General features: G+C 44.5%; 1 protein-coding gene across 2 annotated transcripts in view; it reads right to left on the bottom strand.

Annotated features, from left to right (window-relative positions):
* Positions 1–14,266, bottom strand: part of PLD2 (phospholipase D2) — a 48,654-nt gene extending 34,388 nt beyond the window's left edge. The window contains exon 1 of one of the 2 annotated variants that reach the window (XM_075272403.1): positions 14,150–14,266. The gene's annotated coding sequence lies outside the window, so the exon portion shown is untranslated. Of the gene's footprint in view, positions 1–5,383; positions 5,476–14,149 lie in introns of those variants that run through there. The other variant, XM_075272402.1, reaches the window with a different exon arrangement.
* Between the last annotated feature and the right edge of the window lie 316 nt (positions 14,267–14,582).

Here is a 14,582-nt window from a genome sequence, read left to right as displayed (position 1 = left end):
TGTACATATATAATTATATACCAGTATATACCAGCTGTACATATATAATTATATACAGTATATATCCAGGTTATACCGGCTGTACATATATAATTATATACCAGTATATATCAGCTGTACATATATAATTATATACAGTATATACCCAGGATAGACCAGCTGTACATATATAATTATACAGTATATACCCAGGTTATACCAGCTGTACATATATAATTATATACAGGTTATATCCAGCTTATACTGGCATGCTCCATATCACTATATACAAGAAGATGTATAACTTATACCAGCTGTACATATACATACCTCCCAACTTTTGAAGAACAGAAAGAGGGACAAAATGTGTAGCAAATTTAGTTCCGCCCACTTTTGTTGACTCCGCCCTCATACATTTTTCATGTGCCCCCACATAGTATAATCCTCCTACAGTCACCCGTACATTATATGCCCCCACATTATAATGTCCCCCTCCAACTGCCCCACAGTATTAAGTCCCTCTCCTGGTGCCCCAGTTTAAACTGGTGGAAACTAGAGGGGACATGAAACTGGGGCAGCTGCAGGGGGACATTAAGTGGGGGAAGTTGAAGGGGGCAGTAAATTAATGGCAGCTGAAGTGGGACATTAAACTCTGGCAGCTAGAAGCAGACATTATACTGTAGGTGTAGCTGGAGGGGCATATTACACTGGGGGCAACTAGAGGCAGACAGGTCCCTCTCCAGCTACCTTCACAGTTTAATGCTCCTTCCAGTTGTCCCCAGTTTAATGTCCCCCTGTTTAAATACCCCCCTTCATCTACCCCCAGTTTCAAGTCCCCCCTCCATATCTGCCCCAGTTTCAAGTCCCCCCTCCATATCGGCCCCAGTTTCAAGTCCCCCCTCCATATCGGCACCAGTTTCATGTCCCCCCTCCATATCTGCCCCCAGTTTCATATCCCCTTTCCATCTGTCCCCAGTTTCATGCTCCCCCTCAGCTCAATTGCCACACACACACACACACTGCGGGACACTTGGGAGCTATGTACCGTATATATGACTATACGCATATAACGCCCAGGTTGTAGCAGCTGCACATATATTATACACCACACAATGGCGGGTTGTCCCAGCAGGTCCTGACGGTTCCTCTCATTCATCCTCTCAGTGTATGTGTCATTGCGGGCCTGATCACCTGTGTAAACACTGACCTAACACACCAGCGGGATCCTGGCAGATCTTACTGGAATGCAAATATCACTTTGTATAGCACTGGTGGGAGGGAGGGGTTAATGTTATTCAAGGGTCATTAGTGACAAAATCTGTCCGGTTACCCGGGTGGTCAAAGCCCCTTCTCTCCCCCCCTTCCCATTTCAAATTCTGTTTAAAAGGTGACCCCACTCCAGATACATGTAATGTAGTTTCAGTGATTCTTTAATGGTAACCCCACATGACAATTATTGGTTTATATCTGTCCTTGTGTTACATTATCAATCAGATAACAATCACATTGTGTCAGCCATTGCTTCATCACTAAGTGGTAGGACCAGTCACTTCATGTATAGATGGAGGAGAAGTAGTCACAGCCACACCCCTATTCACCACCATACAAGAGGAGATACGGTAGGACATGGAGGTATATACAGGCTGTGTATGGTATATAGCAGTACATTTACCACAGATGTTACACCTGTAGTTTGGATACAAGATGAGATACAGCAGGACATGGAGGTGCAGTGTTGGCCAAAAGTATTGGCCCCCTGCAGTTCTGTCAGATAATCCTCGCTGTCCCCCAGATAATGATTACAAGCACAAACTCTTTGGTAATATCTTCATTTATTTTGCTTGCAATGAAAAAAAACACAAAAGAAAATGAAAAAAAGTCACATCATTGATCATTTTACACAAAACTCCAGAAATGGTGCGGACAGAAGTATTGGCGCCCTCAGCCTAATACTTGGTAGCACAACCTTTAGACACAATAACTGCGCACAACCGCTTCCGCTAACCAGCAATGAGTTTCTTACAAGGCTCTGCTGGAATCTTAGACCCTTCTTCTTTGGCTCCTGCTCGCGGTCCCCCCTGAGATGTGAAGGGGGCCTTCTCCAAACTGCCACCAAGAGATCTCTCCCCCTCCCCCACAGGTGTTCTATGGGATTCAGGGCTGGACTCATTGCTGCCACTTTACAAGTCTCCAGGGCTTTCTCTCACCACCATTTTCTAGTGCTGACCTGAAGTGTGTTTTGGGTCCTTGTCCTGCTGGAAGAGCCCTGACCTCTGAGGGAGACCCAGCTTTCTCACACTGGGCCCTACATTATGCTGCACAATGTGTTGGTAGTCTTCAGACTTCATAATGCCATGCACACGGTCAAGCAGTCCAGTGCCAGAGGCAGCAAAGCAACCCCAAACCATCAGGGACCTCCGCCATGTCTGACTGTAGGGGGCGTCTTCTTTTCTTTGAAGGTCTCTTTTTTCCCTGTAAACTCTATGTTGATGCCTTTTCCTACTTTTGTCTCCTCTGACCAGAGAACATTCTTCCAGAACGGTTTTGGCTTTCTCAGGTAAGTTTTGGCAAACTCCAGCCTGGCTTATGTCTCTGGGTAAGAAGTGGGGTCTTCCTGGGTCTCCTACCATACAGTCCCTTCTCATTCAGACGCTGACACTGGATAGTACGGGGTGACACTGCTGTACCCTCGGACTGCAGGGCAGCTTGGACTTGTTTGGATGTTAGTCGAGGTTCTTTATCCGCCATCCGCACAATCTTGCGGTGAAATCTCTCGTCAATGTTTCTTTTCCGTCCACATCTAGGGAGGTTAGCCACAGTGCCATGGGCTTTACACTTCTTGATGACACTGCGCACGGTAGACACAGGAACATTCAGGGCTTTGGAGATGGACTTGTAGCCTTGAGATTGCTCATGCTTCCTCACAATTTTGCTTCTCAAGTCCTCAAGACAGTTCTTTGGTCTTCTTTCTTTTCTCCATGCTCAATGTGGTCACACAAGGACACAGGACAGAGGTGGAGTGAACTTTAATCCATTTCAACTGGCTGCAAGTGTGACTTAGTTATTGCCACCACCTGTTAGGTGCCTCAGGTAAGTAACAGGTGCTGTTAATTACACAAATTAGAGAAGCATCACATGATTTTTCAAACAGTGCCAATACTTTTGTCCACCCCCTTTTTTATATTTGCTGTGGAATTATATCCAATTTGGCTTTTTGACAATTCTTTTTGTGGTTTTCTATTGAAGACAAATTAAATGAAGATAATACCAAAGAATTTGTGATTGCAATCATTATCTGGAAGGACACGAGTATTATCTGACAGAATTACAGGGGTGCCAATACTTTTGGCCAACACTGTATATACAGGCTCTGTATGGTATATAGCAGTACATTTACCACAGATGTTACAGCCGGGCCTGTATATCCTGCACACTCGTAGGTTAGTGACTTACAAGCTGATCCCATATATACTGGATAGGTGATAAATCTGGTGACCGGGCAGAAGGTGGAATCTGGTGGAGACATATCTGGGGAACCCTTGTGTGTGGCGGAGCATTATCCTGCTGATGCCAGTTGTCCGCTCCACCGTGAAAGAAAACAAATATGGCCGCAGGATGTCCTTTACATATCACTGAGCTGTTAATGTCCTTGTATCAATACTATTGGTGACCGACTATTCCATGTGATGGGCCCCAAATCATCATACCAGTAGGGGGCAGTGCGTGACTCTACAGGACAGGCAACTTTGATGCATCACCATGAGGCCTGCATACTCCAACCTGACAGTCAGATCCCAAACATATCCTGAATCCATCAGTATAAACAATATGGTCCAGTCTGTACAGTCCAGGTTTCTTGCTCACGACACCCCTGCAGATGAGCGTGATGATGTCTGGCTGTGGATGGCAGGACATGTAATAGGCGCAGTGACACCAAATTTCCATCCGTACATGCCTGGAATTGGTCTGAGCAGATAGTGGGTGTCTTTATGTGCATTTTAGCCGCATGTGTAGTAGCCACCGATCTCTCACCAAGAGGTACACTACCCAAAAGTAGCCTTGGAGAGCCCTTTCATAGGATAGTAAAGGAAGCTCTTATACCCCCTCTAGTGGCAGGACCCCGTATCTGATCAGACCACCCCAGACCAACCTGAGAACTTCAGGAGGAATTCTGCGCCAGTCTGACATCCGATAGCCCACGGCTCGGACTATACTAATTTATCTTACACACGCGCATGTCTAAATCCACTTACAGATTATATACATTAGCCAGGTTCAAAGCAACGACTATATATATACTCTACTGTAGTCATAAAGTAAGGGGTTAAACCAGACAGCACAGGTGCGGCGGCACTACATTAATAATGGAGTGTGTAGCGGGGGTGCGGCCGGGGTAACCTGCGGGTCTGTATGTGTAGTGCGACACCTGATAGCGACATGATGTAGTGTGTGTATATACCAGAGCACATGGTGACACACACATAACCGGCTCTGCTTCATTCCTGCCCCAAGAACATTACACAGACAAGCGGGGGTTAAACACGCCTCATATAGTGATGTTACATGATGTAGTAGTGTCTAGTGCACGTGGCGATACTGGTCTATGGGATAAATAATGCATCGCTCTATTATTCTAGTCACGTCACCGACACTACACCATCCACCTCTGCAGAGCAAAGCACACAACTACCGGCAATCATTCTATACAGCTCTGCTACACCGCAAACCAACCGTACTAATCCTGCAGCTCCGACACTACACCACAAGCTATTACATCCAGCTCAGTTATTCCTCCATGAGTCATACATTAAAACGACAGCCCTTCCTACACGTACAGCTCTGCTATTCCCATACTGTTCACTTCACTTACACTGCACAACTCTGCTATTCCTAAGCTTCAGTCTCTGCTACTCCTACACTGATATTGTAGCTCCATCCAATCCGCACAACTCTGCTATTCCTGCACCGATGACATCACTAACATCTCCGTATAGGAATTGCGGAGAGGTCTGAGATGTTTTGCAGTGATCAGATTACAGATACTACAGCACAAACCGTATGAACACTGCTATTCCTGATCTCTTGTGCCCCATCTGCCACCACTACAACTTCTAGTACCATTCCTACAGACGTCACGTCACCCATAACCCCGCCAGCTCTGCTATTCCTGCAGCAATCACAGGAATGAGACATTTCCCTAACTTTTCCTGACTTCCCAGGATGGCGCACATGACTGGCAGCTAACTCTGCTATTCCTGCGCAGTCTCTGGCACGGTTCCCTCTGCAGTGCAGTATTGATCACACACACAATAGTCAGCACATCCTTAGTGCTGACACTACTACACCCGGCTGCAGCACTCACGACACAGGGCGCACTCTCCATCAGGCCTAGGAGGAAAGTCACCTCTGATGTTGGTCTTCACTTCAGTCACTTCATCTCACTGCACCTCCATCCTGAGAACCGCCACTAACACCGTCCTGTCAGCTCCCAAACCGCCCCTCCCTATGACATCCAGCCCAGAATTACAGCAACGCCCAGACAGGGCGAGGAGAGGAAGAGCCTGGAGTGCCCACAATTACAGTACACACTACAACACAATGACATGTGCAGATGTAGCAGAGCTGAGCTAGTGCTGGACTGGGCTAACAGCAGAGGGACGCTTGTAGCCCCATAAAATCTATCTTGTGATATTTGAGCCGGGCCAAGTGACGAATCTAGCTCTGCTACATCATACACAAGAAGATGAAGTATTCACAACAGCCCAATATATACATGTCATGGTGTAGTAGTAGTGTATATACAGGTCACGGTGTAGTAGTAGTGTATATACAGGTCATGGTGTAGTAGTAGTAGTATATACACGTCACGGTGTAGTAGTAGTGTATATACAGGTCACGGTGTAGTAGTAGTGTATATACAGGTCACGGTGTAGTAGTAGTGTATATACAGGTCACGGTGTAGTAGTAGTGTATATACATGTCACGGTGTAGTAGTAGTGTATATACATGTCACGGTGTAGTAGTAGTGTATATACATGTCACGGTGTAGTAGTAGTGTATATACAGGTCACGGTGTAGTAGTAGTGTATATACATGTCACGGTGTAGTAGTAGTGTATATACATGTCACGGTGTAGTAGTAGTGTATATACATGTCACGGTGTAGTAGTAGTGTATATACAGGTCACGGTGTAGTAGTAGTGTATATACATGTCACGGTGTAGTAGTAGTGTACATACAGGTCATGGTGTAGTAGTAGTAGTGTATATACATGTCATGGTGTAGTAGTAGTAGTGTATATACATGTCATGGTGTAGTAGTAGTAGTGTATATACATGTCATGGTGTAGTAGTAGTAGTGTATATACATGTCATGGTGTAGTAGTAGTGTATATACATGTCATGGTGTAGTAGTAGTAGTAGTGTACATACAGGTCATGGTGTAGTAGTAGTAGTGTATATACAGGTCATGGTGTAGTAGTAGTAGTGTACATACAGGTCATGGTGTAGTAGTAGTAGTGTATATACATGTCATGGTGTAGTAGTAGTAGTGTACATACAGGTCACGGTGTAGTAGTAGTAGTGTATATACAGGTCACGGTGTAGTAGTAGTGTATATACAGGTCACGGTGTAGTAGTAGTGTATATACAGGTCACGGTGTAGTAGTAGTGTATATACAGGTCACGGTGTAGTAGTAGTGTATATACAGGTCACGGTGTAGTAGTAGTGTATATACAGGTCACGGTGTAGTAGTAGTGTATATACAGGTCACGGTGTAGTAGTAGTGTATATACAGGTCACGGTGTAGTAGTAGTGTATATACAGGTCACGGTGTAGTAGTAGTGTATATACATGTCATGGTGTAGTAGTAGTGTATATACATGTCATGGTGTAGTAGTAGTGTATATACATGTCATGGTGTAGTAGTAGTGTATATACATGTCATGGTGTAGTAGTAGTAGTAGTGTATATACAGGTCATGGTGTAGTAGTAGTGTACATACAGGTCATGGTGTAGTAGTAGTGTATATACATGTCATGGTGTAGTAGTAGTGTATATACATGTCATGGTGTAGTAGTAGTGTATATACATGTCATGGTGTAGTAGTAGTGTATATACATGTCATGGTGTAGTAGTAGTAGTGTATATACAGGTCGTGGTGTAGTAGTAGTGTATATACATGTCATGGTGTAGTAGAAGTGTATATACAGGTCATGGTGTAGTAGTAGTGTATATACATGTCATGGTGTAGTAGTAGTAGTAGTGTATATACAGGTCATGGTGTAGTAGTAGTGTATATACAGGTCATGGTGTAGTAGTAGTGTATATACATGTCATGGTGTAGTAGTAGTGTATATACAGGTCATGGTGTAGTAGTAGTGTATATACATGTCATGGTGTAGTAGTAGTAGTAGTGTATATACAGGTCATGGTGTAGTAGAAGTGTATATACAGGTCATGGTGTAGTAGTAGTGTATATACATGTCATGGTGTAGTAGTAGTGTATATACATGTCATGGTGTAGTAGTAGTGTATATACATGTCATGGTGTAGTAGTAGTGTATATACATGTCATGGTGTAGTAGTAGTGTATATACATGTCACGGTGTAGTAGTAGTGTATATACATGTCATGGTGTAGTAGTAGTAGTGTATATACATGTCATGGTGTAGTAGTAGTAGTGTATATACAGGTCATGGTGTAGTAGTAGTGTACATACAGTCCTATGAAAAAGTTTGGGCACCCCTATTAATCTTAATCATTTTTAGTTCTAAATATTTTGGTATTTGCAGCAGCCATTTCAGTTTGATATATCTAATAACTGATGGACACAGTAATATTTCAGGATTGAAATGAGGTTTATTGTACTAACAGAAAATGCGCAATATGCATTACACCAAAATGTGACCGGTGCAAAAATATGGGCACCTCAACAGAAAAGTGACATTAATATTTAGTAGATCCTCCTTTTGCAAAGATAACAGCCTCTAGTCGCTTCCTGTAGCTTTTAATCAGTTCCTGGATAAAGGTATTTTGGACAAACAATTCAAGTTCAGTTAAGTTAGATGGTCGCCGAGCATGGACAGCCCGCTTCAAATCATCCCACAGATGTTCAATGATATTCAGGTCTGGGGACTGGGATGGCCATTCCAGAACATTGTCATTGTTCCTCTGCATGAATGCCTGAGGATTTGGAGCGGTGTTTTGGATCATTGTCTTGCTGAAATATCCATCCCCGGCGTAACTTCAACTTCGTCACTGATTCTTGAACATTATTCTCAAGAATCTGCTGATACTGAGTGGAATCCATGCGACCCTCAACTTTAACAAGATTCCCGGTGCCGGCATTGGCCACACAGCCCCAAAGCATGATGGAACCTCCACCAAATTTTACAGTGGGTAGCAAGTGTTTTTCTTGGAATGCTGTTTCTTTTTGGACGCCATGCATAATGCCTTTTTTTTATAACCAAACAACTCAATTTTTGTTTCCAAAATGAAGCTGCCTTGTCCAAATGTGCTTTTTCATACCTCAGGCAACTCTATTTGTGGCGTACGTGCAGAAACGGCTTCTTTCTCATCACTCTCCCATACAGCTTCTATTTGTGCAAAGTGCGCTGTATTGCTGACTGATGCACAAGGATGGAGGTGGTCTGTGGATTGTCCTTGACTGTTCTCACCATTCTTCTTCTCTGCCTTTCTGATATTTTTCTTGGCCTGCCACTTCTGGGCTTAACAAGAACTGTCCCTGTGGTCTTCCATTTCCTTACTATGTTCCTCACAGTGGAAACTGACAGGTTAAATCTCTGAGACAACGTTTTGTATCCTTCCCCTGAACAACTATGTTGAACAATCTTTGTTTTCCGATCATTTGAGAGCGGGCTGTCCATGTTCGGCGACCATCAAACTTAACTGAACTTGAATTGTTTTGTAGAAAGAAATGGTCCAAAATACCTTTATCCAGGATCCAGGAACTGATTAAAAGCTACAGGAAGCGACTACAGTCTGTTATCTTTGCAAAAGGAGGATGTACTAAATATTAATGTCACTTTTCTGTTGAGGTGCCCATAGTTTTGCACCGGTCAAATTTTGGTTTAATGCATATTGCACATTTTCTGTTAGTACAATAAACCTCATTTCAATCCTGAAATATTACTGTGTCCATCAGTTATTAGATATATCAAACTGAAATGGCTGCTGCAAACACCAAAATATTTAGAACTAAAAATGATTAAGATTAATAGGGGTGCCCAAACTTTTTCATAGGACTGTACATGTCACGGTGTAGTAGTAGTGTACATACAGGTCATGGTGTAGTAGTGTATATACATGTCATGGTGTAATAGTAGTGTACATACATGTCATGGTGCAGTAGTAGTGTACATACATGTCATGGTGCAGTAGTAGTGTACATACATGTCATGGTGTAGTAAAGGTGTACGTATGTACTAGATCCAATCCATGACCTAAGAGTCCATGATGTTGCAGAAATCTCCCTGAAATGCCTCATCTCCTCTATATACTAATAATACTGAGTATATCTGCTGTATACCCTGATAGTGTAATGACAGGCTATATAGATAACACTCCTCACACTGACATATAATAATGAACCAAGATAGATTACCCAGAGCTGATAACAGCGAGTGCGGCTACAGCTGGAAGTCACTATACAGGTCAGACTAATGGAATTATACGACAACCCTACACCGATTACATAGACATATGACATGGGTGTATACAGGTGTGAGAGGAGCTCCGTGTTATAACACGGGTGTCACAGGAGTGTACGGGTAATCTACATACATATAGACAGGTATCACATGGTAGTATACAGGTGTTCTGTGTGTACAGGTACTGTGTATAGGAGCTCTGTGTGTACATGTACTGTGTATAGGAGCTCTGTGTGTACATGTACTGTGTATAGGAGCTCTGTGTGTACATGTACTGTGTATAGGAGCTCTGTGTGTACATGTACTGTGTATAGGAGCTCTGTGTGTACATGTACCGTGTATAGGAGCTCTGTGTGTACATGTACCGTGTATAGGAGCTCTGTGTGTACATTCTGTGTATAGGAGCTCTGTGTGTACATGTACTGTGTATAGGAGCTCTGTGTGTACATGTACTGTGTATAGGAGCTCTGTGTGTACATTCTGTGTATAGGAGCTCTGTGTGTACATGTACTGTGTATAGGAGCTCTGTGTGTACATTCTGTGTATAGGAGCTCTGTGTGTACATGTACCGTGTATAGGAGCTCTGTGTGTACATTCTGTGTATAGGAGCTCTGTGTGTACATGTACCGTGTATAGGAGCTCTGTGTGTACTTGTACTGTGTATAGGAGCTCTGTGTGTACATGTACTGTGTATAGGAGCTCTGTGTGTACATGTACTGTGTATAGGAGCTCTGTGTGTACATGTACTGTGTATAGGAGCTCTGTGTGTACATTCTGTGTATAGGAGCTCTGTGTGTACATGTACTGTGTATAGGAGCTCTGTGTGTACATTCTGTGTATAGGAGCTCTGTGTGTACATGTACTGTGTATAGGAGCTCTGTGTGTACATGTACTGTGTATAGGAGGTCTGTGTGTACATTCTGTGTATAGGAGCTCTGTGTGTACATTCTGTGTATAGGAGCTCTGTGTGTACATGTACTGTGTATAGGAGGTCTGTGTGTACATTCTGTGTATAGGAGGTCTGTGTGTACATTCTGTGTATAGGAGCTCTGTGCGTACATGTACCGTGTATAGGAGCTCTGTGCGTACATGTACCGTGTACAGGAGCTCTGTGTGTACATTCTGTGTATAGGAGCTCTGTGTGTACATTCTGTGTATAGGAGCTCTGTGTGTACATGTACCGTGTATAGGAGCTCTGTGTGTACATGTACCGTGTATAGGAGCTCTGTGTGTACTTGTACTGTGTATAGGAGCTCTGTGTGTACATGTACTGTGTATAGGAGCTCTGTGTGTACATGTACTGTGTATAGGAGCTCTGTGTGTACATGTACTGTGTATAGGAGCTCTGTGTGTACATGTACTGCGTATAGGAGCTCTGTGTGTACATGTACTGCGTATAGGAGCTCTGTGTGTACATGTACTGTGTATAGGAGCTCTGTGTGTACATGTACTGTGTATAGGAGCTCTGTGTGTACATGTACTGTGTATAGGAGCTCTGTGTGTACATGTACTGTGTATAGGAGCTCTGTGTGTACATGTACTGTGTATAGGAGCTCTGTGTGTACATGTACTGTGTATAGGAGCTCTGTGTGTACATGTACTGTGTATAGGAGCTCTGTGTGTACATGTACTGTGTACAGGAGCTCTGTGTGTACATGTACTGTGTACAGGAGCTCTGTGTGTACATGTACTGTGTACAGGAGCTCTGTGTGTACATGTACCGTGTATAGGAGCTCTGTATACAGTATATTCTGTGTATAGTCTATGTACAGGTCGTCCAATCAGGAGGCTTTATGCTGAGTGGTAGGAGAGTGGGTGGGGCTTAGTAGTCAGCCCTCTGTGAGGTAACTCTGAGACAGTTCAGTCCTGTTAGGTGAAGTGCGAGGTAAAAATCGCCAGAAGATGATATACCTGAGGATGAGGAGTATATATGTATACTGGAGGAGTTCGGTATCTTCTATCTAATATTCCTATACTGTGTACTGTCCATTTTTTCTTTCTTTTTGATATATACTGGAGGGGGGGGGGGGCTTGTAGTGTTGTAATGGCCGCCCGCTGCTTATAGCTGGCCTACGTAAGGTGTATGAGGTCAGATAGATAAGATCCCGGGCCCTGGTGCAGAATCTATAAGGGGCCCCCTATATACATCCTGATATTTAGTATGGTGGTTGTATTTTATGTATTGTGGGGCCCGACAGTGACCGCCGCCCCCCCCCCATAATACACCAAACTATACGCTGCGTGTGAATAGACTCCTAGTGTGAGTAGTGCACCACGTAGGCCTCAGGTATCATGTGAATAGACTCCTAGAGCTGGCGCGTGCTTTGGGATATGATACCCTCATGAGATAGGCCTCAGGTATCACGTGAACATTAAGGGGGCGCTCACACTACGGCTGGTGACCGTCAGTAAGGTCCATTACAAGATTTTAGTAACAGACACCAGCAGAACCGTTAAAAATTCCATTGATTTCAGTGTCATTTCATCTTGTGACCGTTTTACACCAAATCCGCTATATGTCCGTTTTTTTTTTTCATGAACAAAAAAAATCCAACATGCTGTACTTTTGTGTCCGTTAAAAAAAAAAAAAAAAAAAATGGTTCCATTATTATTTAACACAGAAGTCTATGGGTAACGGACAGTAACTTTCAGGTTTCGGCGGACTTCTTGCCCCTATCATACGCCAGTGTTTCCCCAGGCCACCTCCATGTACGGCACACATGTATACACACAGGTCACCCGCATGTACAGCACAATTGTATACACACACAGGTCACCGGCATGTACGGCACACATGTATACACACAGGTCACCCCCATGTACGGCACACATGTATACACACAGGTCACCCGCATGTACGGCACACAGGTCACCCGCATGTACGGCACACATGTATACACACAGGTCGCCCCCATGTACGGCACACATGTATGCACACAGGTCACCCGCATGTACGGCACACATGTATACACACAGGTCACCCGCATGTACGGCACACATGTATACACACGGGTCACCCGCATGTACGGCACACATGTATACACACGGGTCACCCGCATGTACGGCACACATGTATACACACGGGTCACCCGCATGTACGGCACACATGTATACACACGGGTCACCCGCATGTACGGCACACATGTATACACACGGGTCACCCGCATGTACGGCACACATGTATACACACGGGTCACCCGCATGTACGGCACACATGTATACACACGGGTCACCCGCATGTACGGCACACATGTATACACACAGGTCACCCGCATGGACGGCACACATGTATACACACAGGTCACCCGCATGGACGGCACACATGTATACACACAGGTCACCTGTACATATGAGGTGTTCACACTACCGTTAATAGCGTCCATTGCTATCATCCGCTACAAAATGTCAGACACAGACAACAAAACCGTCATAAATCCGTTACAAATCCCATTGTTCACAATCTGATTACATCTGTTGTCTGTTAGTGTTGTGTTGTCTTTTTTTTTTTTTTCTCCACGTACATAACGCGGGGTGCGGGATTTTTGGTTCTGTTCAAGATAATGGACTTATGATGGACGGCAGGCACAAGTTATTTTTCAACATTAATGTCTATGGCTAACCAACAGTAATAGACTGGCATCCGTTATAAGGGTATGTTCACATGGCGGAGAATGAAGAGGAATTCCTCTTCATTTTTCGTCTTTGGCATTTCGCCCGTGGTCAAGCCACGACAAGATGCTGAATGAATGGACCGAATCAGCAGATAGTCTGGAACTGCAGACACTGCGGCTGCCACGGTGTTCGCGGCAAGATCGAGTAGGAGGCTTCTTTTTTTCCGCGTCCTGCTGCCTGTCCGCGGGGAAACTGATTTTTTTTTTTTTTTAGCTGAACACAAAGTCTTGCATGTCCGACAAAAAAAAACTGTTTCCCCGCAGACAGGCAGCAGGCGCATACGGACGGTCACCTTTACAAACCCATTCAAGTGAATGAGTATTAAAACGGACCGCCAGGTTTCCGTCCCCAGTCCAGTTTCGCCAGGGCTGAAGATGGAAACCCGGTGTAATGCACAAACTGGGCACCAGGCACAAGTTTGAACCGCCCCTAACCTGTATACACATGTACGCACAGGCTACCTGCACCATATACAAAGATCCCCTCTCCCCCCACTATGTGACACCTTTCTCTATCTCTCCTGTGTATATAGATATCTTGTACATATAAACATACACAGTATATACACAGATCACCTTTACATCACCATGTAGCACCTGTGTAGACAGATCACCTGTACAACGCTACACACGACACCTGTGTACAGCCATGCAACCTGTGTATATCTCACCTGTACACTGCTACAAGACACCTGTGCAAAGCCAAGGCAATACCTATGTATATCTCACCTGTATACTGCCACACGACAAGCAACACCTGTGTACATCTCACCTATACACTGCCACATGACACCTGTGTACAGCTATGCGACACCTGTGTACAGCTCACCTGTGCACATATGAAATCTCCTGCAGAGACTGTGAGGTGACAATACAACACTATATACCAGGTGCTGTGAACTATGTCTCCAGTATATCATCATTACCTGGCTGACGCTCGCCTGCCCTCACTTCCTGAAGCAAGTACACCTCCACCCCCTCCAAATCTGTACCAGCACGAGACTCCACCCTGTCCTGCTACTAACTCTGCCAGTGCACAATCTAGGCAGCCTGCTGTAGAATACTTCACAGCAGAACTCCACCCAGCCCTGAGCATACCTCCACCATAACTCCTCCCAGCCCTGAGCATCACCATAACTCCACCCAGCCCTGAGCATACCTCCACCATAACTCCACCCAACCCTGAACATACCTCCACCATAACTCCACCCAGCCCTGAACATACCTCCACCAGAACTCCACCCCGCCCTGAGCATCACCAT

Source organism: Leptodactylus fuscus, chromosome 5 (assembly GCF_031893055.1).
Source record: "Leptodactylus fuscus isolate aLepFus1 chromosome 5, aLepFus1.hap2, whole genome shotgun sequence".
Lineage (NCBI taxonomy): Eukaryota > Metazoa > Chordata > Amphibia > Anura > Leptodactylidae > Leptodactylus > Leptodactylus fuscus.
Note: the sequence above shows the minus strand (reverse complement) of the source record. Positions and strands in the feature narration are given on the sequence as shown.